General features: G+C 47.5%; 1 long non-coding RNA gene across 1 annotated transcript; it reads right to left on the minus strand.

Annotated features, from left to right (window-relative positions):
• Window positions 1–4,644: 4,644 nt before the first annotated feature.
• LOC144166345 (uncharacterized) lies at window positions 4,645–8,670 on the minus strand. The gene is made up of 3 exons (XR_013321652.1): window positions 7,189–8,670; window positions 5,999–6,100; window positions 4,645–5,223 (listed from the first exon to the last, which is right to left on the minus strand). It is a non-coding gene; the product is annotated as an uncharacterized LOC144166345 (long non-coding RNA).
• Between the last annotated feature and the right edge of the window lie 3,830 nt (window positions 8,671–12,500).

Below are 12,500 nucleotides of genomic sequence, written 5' to 3' on the forward strand. Positions count from 1 at the left end.
GATTCCCCTCATCGAGACCTTTCTTTTGATACCACACATGCCCTAGTGGCATCACATTGACCTTCAGCGTAATCTATGACTCACGCGACTATCTCACGACTATAACTAGGAAGCAATTTTTAAATATTCCACACGATTCTCCTCATCGAGACTTTAGCTTGATACCTCACGAGCCCTAGCGGCATGATGTTGACATTTAACCCAATCTATGACTCACGTGACTATCTCATGACTATAACCAGGACGCCATTTTTAATTTGTACTACTCCTTTCACCTCATCGTGACCTTTAATTTGATTCCTCACCAACTCTAGTGCCGTCAATTTGACTTTTAACCCAATTTGTAGATCACGTGATTATTATCAACACTATAACCAGGAAGAAATTTGTAAATTGTCCCCGGTGATTCCCCGCATCGAAACCTTCAATTGCTACCTCAGAAGCCCTAGTGATGCCACATTGACCTTTAACCCAAATGGGGAGTCACGTGCCTATCTTATGACTATAACCAGGAAGCAATTTTTAATTTGTGCTACGTGATTCCGCTCATCGAGCCCTTTAATTTGATACCTCACAAGCCATCGTGACATATCTGATTTTTGAGCCAAGGTATGACTCACGTGACTATCTCTTGACTTTACCAGGTAGCAATTTTTAATTTTCGCACGGGATTCCTCTCATCTAGACCTTTAATTTGATACCACACAAGCCCTTGTGGCATCATATTTATTTTTAACGTAATCTATAGCTCACGCGACTATCTCATTACTGACAATAGGAAGCAATTTTTAAATATTCGACGCGATTATCCTCATAAACACCTTTAATTTGATACTTCACAAGCCCTAGCGGCATGACGTTGACTTGTAACCCAATCTATGACTCACGTGACCATCTCATGACTTTAAGCAGGAGCAATTTTTAATTTCTCCCACGTGATTCCTCTCATGGAGACTTTTAATTTGATACCTCGCATGCCCTAGCTGCGCCCATTGACATTTACTCATTGTATGACTCAGGTAACTATCTCATGACTATACCCAGGAAGCAATTTCTAATTTGTGCCACGTGATTCCCCTCATCCAGACCTTTATTTTCATACCCCACAAGCCCTAGAGGCCTCACATTGACTTTTATTGTAATCTAAGACTCACGGGACCATCTCATGACTATAACCAAGACGAAATTCTTAAATTGTCCTACGCGATTCGCCTCATCGAGACCTTTACTTTGATACCTCACAAGGCATAGCGGCATCAAGTTGAATTTTAACCCAATTTTTGACTTGCGTGAAAATCTCATGCCTATAACCAGGAGGGGGAATGCCTTTATTATCAGAGGGGGCATGAATGCCCTGTTGGGGAAGGAAAGGGACATGAAGGAAGGGAGGGAATAATAAAAAAAAGAACAATGTTCAAGGTTCAATCACCTTAAATGGTGGATAGCATTGTAAAGTCCGTGAACATATAGTTCGCAGAAACCGTGAAGAGATAGGTGCGACGATTTTTAGAGGTGTCGGTCCAGGTTATTACACCAGCTTGTAAAGACCACTGGTTAGTGCGCATTCAATAACTTTCTCAAGTACTGAGGGGTCCTCTCGAACGCGTTGCAGGTGCGCTTCTTCATCTCCGGGTGGGGAACCGAGGTCCAATATTGGCTCGCGATCGGTCTTGAAGTGCTCACAGTGCCATATCAAATGGTACAGGTTAGGGATACACTTCTCGTCACAATACGGGCAGCGTTGGATGTGCGAGCTGGCTCCGTAGGTCCATTTATGTAGTACATGACGGGTTAGGGCCGTGTTAGCGTAAATCTTATTAGCTACCACCTCGCCCGAGCGTGTGAGCGTCTTCAGCGGGCCCAGCACACCCACCGGGGTGGTATCTTGAAGCCTCTTGCGACTCTCTGCCTTGAATTTCCGCAAATGAAGTTGCCAGTCTGGTCGTGGTAGGTGTTGCAATGGGGCACTGGAAACCACTGGAGGTGTGTCAAGTCTCTCCCGGGCGGCGGTGTGAGCCGCGTGGTTGCCATGTGCCCCAGGCGTGTGTCCCGGGGACCAGACGATGCGGATGGTGATGCCTTCCAGTTGAAGGTCTCGGATGGCATGTAGTATATTCGTGGCCGTATAATTAGGTGAAAATGACTATCTCATGACTATACCCATGACGCGATTTTTAGTTTGTACTACGTCTTTCGCCTCATCGAGACCTTTAATTTGATTCCTCACAAGCGCTAGTGGTGTCACTTTGACTTTAACCCAATTTGTGGATCACGTGAATATTATCAAGACTATAACCAAGAAGAAATTTGTCAATTCTCCCCCGTGATTCCCCTCATCCAGACCTTTAATTTGGTAGCTCAGAAGCCCTAGTGATGCCACATTGACTTTTAACCCAACTTGTGAGTTATATGACTATCTCATGACTATACCCAGGAAGCAATTTTTATTTTGTGCTACGTGATTCCGCTCATCGAGCCCTTTAATTTGATACCTCACAAGCCAGTGACATATCTGACTTTTAAGCCAATGTGTGACTCACGTGACTATCTCATGACTTTACCTGGTAGCAATTTTTAATTGTCGCACGGGATGCCACACACCTAGAAATATAATTTGAAACCTCAGAAGCCCTAGTGCCACCACTTTGACCTTTAACCCAATTTAGAGCTCACGTGACTCTCTCATGACTGCAACCGGGAAGCGATTTTTATTTGTCCCACGTGATACCACTTATTGAGACCTTTAGTTTGATACCTCACAAGCCCTTGTGGCATTACCCTGACTTTTAACGCAATTTATGACTCACGTGACTATCTCATGACTATAAGCAGGAAGCAATTTTTAATTTCTCCCTCGTCATTCCCCTTATCGAGGCCATTAATTTGGTACCTCACAAGCCCTCGTTACATCAATTTGACTTTTAGTCATATCAATGACTAAAGAATAATGAATTAAGTACTTATATTAGGTAAAAACTTAAACTGAACGCGTGTCGCCCGGACCTAATTTCTGACAACAAAATGCGTGTCTCTTACGAATAACATCACCACGGTTGCCCCTTAAACAACACGGAAACACGCTTTCTGCACACCTACCCCCCAGGGCATGTCCCGACCATTTTTTCGATTTTCGTCCACGGGTGGCGCAGTTGAATGGCGCCAGCAGCACCCCCTGTCTGTCCCACGTTCGGGCATGTATTGGGTTTCGGGAGTTAGGCATTCCGGCAGTTTTCCCTAAAATTTCTAGTAAGCGAGCAATTTAAATGCGATAATTCATACCTATGACAACATCCTGGTATTCAGTATAGTAATTAGGCGAGAGTACTGAACAGTCACTTGACTGCTTTATTGCGCAGTTCTTATGTCGTCTGGTTAAACTGGTCATGTAACGTAGTTCATCTAACTAGGATGAAAATACGCTGCGCTCGGATTTGTAGTGGGTGCCAACTAAATTACAGAGCGCTGTCATGTGTTGTGCACTGCGTGGGTCCTGGATTATATTGGTTGGCGCCTGGATTATATTCACTGGCGTTTGGATTATATTGAGCGGGAAATCCTGTAGCACACTTGTATAAGGTCAGGTATTGAAAAACGACCACGTTACCTACAGAAAAAGTTTTGAAGTTCGTGATTAACTTTTCATTTGCACCAGAAGACGGCACGTTGCACCAGAGAAAAACGCGTGTTTCATTTTAGATGCGACGCTGAGAGGAGCATCTCTTGCAGGCGGCCCTGTCCTGCGTCCGCCGTCGTTGTCGTCCGCGTCCGCACAGCTGCGTCTCTCCTCTTCTCACCCCCTCTCCTCTCTCCGATAGCGAACATTCTCGCCCAAAATCTGCGGGCGCGTGGCGCAGTGCACTGTCACTCCGTCGGTGGGCGGCGCTGCGCGCTGTGCGCATGTGCAGTACTGTCTCTCTCTCCGTGGTCTCCTCCCCTTTGGGTGCGTGCCGCTCTCCGGCCGGTCTCTCAGTCGACGGTCGCCCGCGCTGCGCTTGCTCTCTCGCAGTACCGACGATTGCTTGATGTGACGGTTCCTTTAATAAAGCCTCCGTCTACAAGACAAAAACAACGTCTCTCATTATGCTCAAAATTACGCCCGCATCCCCTCGCGTGGAACCCAACGATGTGATGCAAACGAAATTCACGTTCACTACGCGTTTCGCGCAATTCGACTAATCGACTTAACGGAACCCCCTTCAGCGTCGCATCACACCAGGGTTCCCGCGAGGGGAGGTGGGCGTAATTTTTTCCCTTTACATTTATTTCTCTTCGCTTTCAGAAAAGTTTTGCCCTCTCTATTGTTGGTTATATTCCGAGGTTGCATTTTAACGGCCGCACTGTTGTAGCTTTTTCTATTGTGTGACCCGTAAAGCCGCGCCAAGAAGATGCCTAGCGCTCGTGATCGGATGCCTCACGGGACCGCCGTGGGTCCGAGTTCGCGCAGTGGCGTTAGCAAATAAAAAAAAAACGGCTGCGGCCTGTTTCGCTGCTGCGTGGTGAGATACGACCGAGCCAGTTTCAAGCAGAAAAAGAACAAGTTGGTTTATTCCGAGGTAGTATTTAAATATGCGAAGGGAAAGGGCAAACAGCCGAGATATTCACAGAGCATGCGCGATGATAAGTTCACACACCGCAAGTGTCGTGATCAGTCAAGATTACACTGCCCATACATCTTCCTTTCTGTGCAGGAATAAAAAAAAACAATGTAGCATGGTAATGCAACACTCAGTTCGGCACACTGCGACATGCGCCTTGAACAAAGTTGTTGCCGTAGGTTAGCCGTTCCGGGGGTCTTCTGTTACGGGTCGACCTGCTCAACCCTTGGGTAGATGTAGTCGTACTGCTTGCGGGTGGGTGACCTTGAACTTCTGCCTCACCATCCGATTCTTCATCTGAAGCGCTGTCTTCAGAGTTGTTGAAGGATTCTCCGGTGGCTAGCAGGTGTTGGCGGTTGCGTCGTACAACGTTGCCCCTTTCTTTGTAACTACGTACGACCTGGGCCGCATCCTGTTGACTACCTTTGCCTTCATTGCCCACGTGTCCCCTTGAACCCGGACCACCTGTCCTTCATGCAAGGGCGGAAGGAGTCTTCGCGCCGGTAAAGTCTGCCGATGCTTGTTGACAAACTGGCGTGCCGTTTCGTTGAAGTGTGGTATTGGCGTCCTCAGTCGTCGTCCTTGGAGCAGCTCGCCTGGTGACTGGCCATCTTCAAGAGGGCTAGCTCTGTAATTAAGCAAACCGAGCCAAAAATCATTCTTTCCTTCCGACGTTTTTTTTAGGATCCTTTTAACGACTTGCACACCTTTTTCTGCCAACCCGTTCGAGCGGGGAAATCTAGAGATGGAAATCGTGTGCTTGAAGTCATAATTTTTTGCGAAGTTCATAAATTCTCGGCTGCTGAATTGGGGCCCTCCATCTGTACACACCTCGATGGGAATGCCATACCTCGCGAACATCGCACTTAATTTCAAAACGACATTGGCAGAGGATGTGTCGCGCAGCAATTCTACTTCCGGGAAACTGGACAAGGCGTCGTATGCGGAAAGGTATGAGCTGCCAGCATATTCAAACATGTCAACCCCGACTCTGTACCATGCGTGCTCGGGCAAAGATCGCATCAGGACGGGTTCACTTGGTTGTTTGTAAGCATACTTTCTGCAAACTGCACACTTGTTCACGAGAGCATCAATGTTGCGTTCAATCCTGGCCAGAAGACGACCAGTCGAGCTCGTGATTTGCACTTGTTAAGCCCCATGTGCCCGTCATGTATTCTCCGCAGTATCTCCGGCCGCATAGTTGTTGGTATGACGACCTTGCTACCTTTGAACACCACTCCGTTTATCTCAGTCAGTTCATCTGAGAATGGCTTAAGCGGTCCTTCTAACGGCCTATTATTCCTTAAGGCTTCGATGACAAACTTAAGATAAGTATTAGTGCTCGTTTCCTGCGTCAACCGCGCTAGATTCGGCTCTCTGACGCGCGATGCAACGACTCTTACGGCGTGGACTTCCACGTCCTCGTTGTCTTCGTCCTTGTGAGGTCTGCTGACTGGAGCCCTCGACAGCATATCCGCCAGCACCAGCTGTTTTCCTGGGATAAACTGGAGATGAAAATCGTATTTCAACAGCCGAAGGAAAAAACGCTGCAGCCTGGGCGGCATTTCGACAATGGCTTTTTGCGATATTGCTATCAATGGGCGGCGATCGGTTTCCAGGGTAATTTTGCGCGCATACGCGAAATGGTGGAACTTTCGCAGCCAAATACTACCGCCATCGCTTCCTTTTCAATTTGAGAGTACCTTTTCTGGGTATCCGTCAGTACTCGCGAGGCATAGGCAACCGGTTTCCATGTTTCCCCGTACCGCTGCAGGAGAGACGACCCTATGCCGTTTTGGGAAGCGTCCGATGCAATCTTGGTCTCTTTTCTAGGATCAAAAATGGCCAACACAGGCTGCCTGCTGAGGCACTTGCGCAGATCATCCCATTCCCTTGCATGATTCTCGCTCCATTCGAACGACGCGTCCTTCTTTATCAGCTGCCGCATCAGTTCCGTTTTCTCAGCCAGACCTGGCAAAAACTTTCCGAAGTAATTAGCGACGCCCAACATTCGCTGCACCCCTAGTTTGTCTGAGGGGGATGGAATGTCAAGCACAGAGCTCACCGCAGCAGGGCTTGGCTGTATGCCCTTGTCCGATATTACGTCGCCTAAAAAGGATATCTTCGTCACTCCTATTTCGCACTTCGCCGCATTGAACGTCAGTCCCGCATCGCGTGCTGCCACCAGGACAGCTCTCAGCCTCGCATCATGTTCTGCTCTTGTGGGTGCCCATATCAGAATATCATCTACATAGACACGTACTCGAGGTATCGCGTCAAAAATCTGGCTCATGGCCTTTTGAAAGACGTCCGACGCAGACGCGATCCCGAACGGCAGTATCAGAAACCGATACCGCCCGAAGGGAGTCGTGAATGTGCATATTCTGGCAGACTCGTCGTCGAGTGGTATTTGGTGAAAGCCTGATTTAGAATCAAGGCGCGAAAAAAATTTCGCTCCCGCGATTTCTGCCTCGATGTCTTCTCGTCGCGGCATCTCGTAGTGTTCACGCTTTAAACACTCATTGATTTTCCTGGGGTCCATGCATATTTTGAGCTCGCCATTCTTTTTCCGTACAATCACCAAAGGACTCACCCAGTCTGTTGGCTCCTCTGTTCGGGCGATGATGCCTGCATTCGTCATTCGGTTGAGTTCCAGTCGGAGTGGCTTTTGCAAGGTGAGAGGCACTCACCGGACAGTTTGAACGACAGATACGGCGCCGTCCTTTAGTACTATACTATATGGACGTCGAAGGCACCCCGTGCCAGCAAAAACTTGGGGAAACTCCTTCAGCACTTGCTCGGTAGTGATTGTCGTTACGGCGTTGACCGACCGTTTGAAGAGTCCCAGTGTCTCACTGGCGCGAAGTACCAGAATGGCCTGTAGTCCCGTCTTTACCGCGAAAAAACCGATCTCTGCTGACTTGTCGCCTATGGTGGCCGTTGTTAGCAGTCCGAGATGCTTGATGATCCCGCCGTCGTACGAGCGTAGCACGGAGCTGCTAGCCCTCAGTTGCATGCTTGGTGGCAGGCACTGATACATGCAGTATGGCATAAGGTTCGCATGAGCTGCCGTGTCCACTTTGAGCTCGAGCATTTTGTTCGCTACTTGTGCTTTGACCACCCAGTCACGTTCGTGCATGACCCTCTTGGCAGAGATGTCGAGGATGTCAAAATCTTCTTCACTGTCTTTGACTTCTGCGACTTGCGTGTTGCTCTTGCAGCGAATCGCAAAATGATTTTTACCGCCGCATCGCCGACAGGTCCGTCCAAACGCTGGGCAGCTTCGTGCTGCGTGCCTCCACCCACACCTACGACACTTGAACCTTGTGGACGCCTCGGAGTCTCTTGACGTCGCGACGTCGACGTGGCTGTCTTGCGTTCCGTCTTCATGTGTCGCGCCAGGTTCGAAATCGACGTCGTTTTCACTGCGCCGACTTGACGTTCTCGTTCCCAGAGCTCATTTTGGGCGGCCGATAAGTCAGCTGCCTTGCACACAAGCTCCGCTTTCGCCAGAGTCAGGTTGTTGTCGCGTAGAAGCTTGTCCCGAACTTTTCCGCTGTTTGTTCCCCAAAAAATTTGGTCACGTATCATGGAGTCCATCAATGTGCCGAAATTGTATGAATGTGCGAGCTTCCGCAAATACCTTTGGAATTGCTCCGATGGCTCACCTGGTGCCTGCATTCGCTGGCGAAAGAGGTAGCGCTCGTGCACCTCGTTCAGCTGAGATGCGCAGTACTCGTCGAATTTCCTGATGACGATGTCATATTCCTGCCAGTCCTCGCCTGCGTTGAAGACGAAATTGTTGTCGATTTCTAAACCGGCGTCACCGACCACGCTTACTAGCAGAGCGGTCTTAGTGGGTCCTGGGAGCAACTTCTCTTGCGGCGCTGTTGCGAGTAGAAACAGTTCGAACTTCTGTATGAATACGCGTCAATTTTTTCCGATGATACCGGCCAGCTGCAAGTGCTCCGGAGGCTTCAGGAATTCCATGTCGATTCTTCCGATGCGTAGGCTGCTGGTATCACATGAACACTTCTGGCACCATGTTTAGCTGCTGCGTGGCGAGATACGACCGAGCCAGTTTCAAGCAGAAAAATAACAAGTTTGTTTATTCCGAGGTAGTATTTAAAGATGCGAAGGGAAAGGGCAAACAGCCGAGATATTCACAGAGCATGCGCGATGATAAGTTCACACACCGCAAGTGTCGTGATCAGTCAAGATTACACTGACGATACACGGCCTAGCTCAGCTAACCTTGGATATGCAAAGCCAAAGCTTGGCTTAGTCCGTGTGAGTCTTGATTTCGCTTGGTTAAACCTTTCATTGTGACGTACTGCCGACCGCGTCTCAAAGCCGTTCAGTTCCGGGCAGCGCTCACCGAAGGAGGCCTGCCGAACGCGGCGTTCGTTCATTACGAACGCACCGTTCTCTTCGCCGGGTGCTAGACGAGTCACGTTGGCCGAAACAGCCCAGGGCCGCATGCATGAGAGGATGCAGGGGTGGTTGACTGCCTCGGCCGCAGCGGCGGTGGGGACCGCTGTCCGTGCCCGCAGGCGCCAACAGCGGGCCCGGCGAATCACTCTATGCCCTTCGACGGGTGTGTCGCCTGGGCTGCGTCTCCGATCAAAAGGGCATTTTGGAATCCTCCATGAAATCGCTGGACGAAAGTAGTAAAGCTTTGCTTTAAGAAAAAAAAGCCCGCGAGAACCTCAAGAAACGCCGCGCGTTATCTCGTAACCAACAACAACACAGCTGACGCAAAACCTGCTCCAGGCAACCTCGACGCGACACCAGGAATGCCGCGCATGCATCGTGCAGGTACGCACCGCCACTGCGACGTAGATGTCCACAAGCCCTACGGAGCATGTATTGCTTGGCATAAGCAACAGCACAATATTGATGCATATGACGATGACTACTACTAGCTCAATGCAAAGCGGCGGCGGAACACGTAAGTAATCGTTCCAACCAATTGATAAGTGATGTGTCCGTCAGTACACGCGCCGCAAGAAATCTTGCAGCGTCGCTATGGTTCAAGCCATGAAGGACTTAGTGCCCGCTTCCCAAGTTTTTTTTACTTACCGGATATTTTTGCACTTTCATGAAAATTTTTTTGCATATGTGTGTGGTTGGTATGAAAGGGTTCAATGCTTTATAGTTGCTATCTTTGGAGTGTTCGTCGAGACCGTTCTTGTCATTAATAAATACGGGGAGGTCCCTTCGCGAGTTCACTGTTAAATAATATTTTCAAGAGAATGTTTCGACCGCTCCTGCAGAACAAGTTCTTCACCAGAAGTTATCGATAGAGCATACATCATAATTGTGATAAAAAAGAGTTTTCTGATGCACTGATAACAGAGAATAGCCCCGCACTAACGGAACTATTACATTTGAGCTATGATGAAGCCCCTGTGCACTCTGATATTACTAACGGTCCAATTTTTGCAGTGAGAATGGTAGCATGATTTCGCGTAAAATAAGGGTGATGGAAGATTCCCCAGTAAAAGCACTGTGCCGAATGTGTGGTAACAAAACATATTTAACTGAAAGGGTAAGGGGGGTTCGTGAGTGTATTTTGGGATTTAAAAAATGAAATCTGGGGGAGGTAACCAATCAACGTCCCTGCCATCTAGTGCGCATAGTTTGATGTATCGTTTTTTTAAACAAGTCCCCCGAATGGAACACGTTGATTTCCAGTATACAATGCGCAATAACAAAGATTGCCTGGGAGTACATTTCTTACAGACCTGCACGATGCCGATTGTGCTTGGAATTGAAGATTTGCGTATGCAATGAAAGAAATATTCCAGCACTTAACGTTTTTGGTAATTTTGGGGGAAATTGTACACACACCACCGATTCAAGAGGTAGGCGTGAAGGTTTCATCTTTAAGTACGACTGTTGCGTTAGAACTCTGTTGTCGCCAGAGGTCGGCGAACTCACGCATGAGTCCACTCACTCAGACTCATTTGGACTCAAACTCACGCGTGAGTTTGATTTTGAGTGAGTGCGAGGCTAGTGTGGCATGGTGAGTTTGAGCTTGAGTGAGTTTGCGCCGAGTGATCCCGACTGAGTTTGAGTCCGATTGAGTTTGAGTACGCCTAAGACCTAGTGAATTCTGAGTCCATTTTGAGTTCTGTGTACATTGTGAGTTTGAGTCCATTTTGAGTTCTGAGTACATTGTGAGTTTGAGTCCATTTTGAGTTCTGAGTACATTTTAAGTTTAGGTCCATTTTGAGTTCTGAGTACATTTTGAGTTTGAGTTAATTTTGAGTTCTGAGTCCATTTTGAGTTTGAATCCATTTTGAGTTCTGAGTACACTTTGAGTTTGAGTCCATTTTGAGTTCTCAGTACATTTTGAGTTTGAGTCCATTTTGAGTTCTGAGTACCATTCGAGTTTGAGTCCATTTTGAGTTCTGAATACATTTTGAGTTTGAGTCCATTTTGAGTTTGAGTCCATTTTGAGTTCTGAGTACATTTTGAGTTTCAGTCCATTTTGAGTTCTGAGTACAATTTGAGTTTGAGTACATTTTGAGTTTGATTACATATTGAGTTTTGAGTACATTTTGAGTTCTGAGTACATAGGATTTTTGAGTCCATTTTGAGTTTGAGCCCATATGAGTACCCTAGCAGGCAGCTATGGTTGGCTGTTACGTTTCATGCGTCACTGTGGGCTCGGAATTATGGTTCCCTGCGGGTACGGCACCAATCGCGATCTGCATGATCGGTTGGAATGGAGGGGGTGTCTGATTTTTTTTAGTTTCTTGTTGAATTTTCATGGCCATAAGCACTTGCTGTATACCTAATTTTCGCGGCTGGGCGCGTGAGTGATAATTGACTGGTGAGGTCATAAAAAAGGGTTGTCGTAACTTTTCCTCCTGGCGGATCCACTAAGAGCGTGGAAAAGGGTGGTGGGAAAGCACACGGCGGCGCTGGCGTTCTGGTTGTTCGCCTGCTACTGTTAACGGCTTGATATACTAGGGGTCACAAAGGAAGAGGTGAGAGCCGGGGGGAAATGGGGGCGGGGGCTGTCCTTTCTGCTGTTTCAAATGAATTAGCTGAAATGACTGGGCAGCGCCCCTTAAGACAGAATAATGACCACATTAGATTGGGTGAAAAGTGAAACTGATGAGGCTAAGGCATGTAAGGTATCAAATGAAAGGTCCGGCTTAACGGAATCAAGCGTGGTAAATAAAAAAATGCTTCGTGATTGTAGTCATCAGGCAGTCATAATGAGTTCTGAGTACAATTTGAGTTCTGAGTTCTGAATACAATAATGAGTTCTCAGTACATAGATTGGGTTAAAATTCAAAATGACGCTGCGAGGGCAAGTGGGGAATTAAATTCAAGGTCTCGATGTGGGGAATCATTCGGGACGAAAATGAGTAATGGATATATCATGACGTAGTCGTGGTGAGTCATAGATTCGGTTAAAATTCAAGTTCCTGACGCCAGGGCATGTGGCGTATCAAATAAAAGGTCTCGATGAGGGTAATCACGAGCTTCCTGATTATTATCATGACATAGTCAAAATGGGTCATAAATTCGGTTAAAATGCACATTGACGCCACTGGGTGTCCGGGGCATCAAATTGATGGTTCCGATAAGGGAAATCACGTGAGCAAAAATGTGGTAGGGCTATATCATGAGATAGTCATGGTTAGTCATTGATTGGTTTAATTTCAAGATGATTCCGCTAGGATGTGATGGGTATCAAATTAATGGTCTTGATGAGCGGAATCACGTAGGAGAAATACAAAAATGCTTCCTGGTTATAACGATTAGATTGTCATAGCGAGTCTTATATTGGGGTAAAATTCGAAGTGACCCCGGTAGGGCTTGTAGGGTATCAAATTTACGTTCTTGACGAGGGTAATCACGTGGTACAAATAAAAAAAGGCTTCG

The sequence above is a fragment of the Haemaphysalis longicornis genome, unplaced genomic scaffold (assembly GCF_048455015.1).
Source record: "Haemaphysalis longicornis isolate Haplotype H1 unplaced genomic scaffold, Haemaphysalis longicornis Haplotype H1 scaffold_17, whole genome shotgun sequence".
Taxonomy (NCBI): domain Eukaryota; kingdom Metazoa; phylum Arthropoda; class Arachnida; order Ixodida; family Ixodidae; genus Haemaphysalis; species Haemaphysalis longicornis.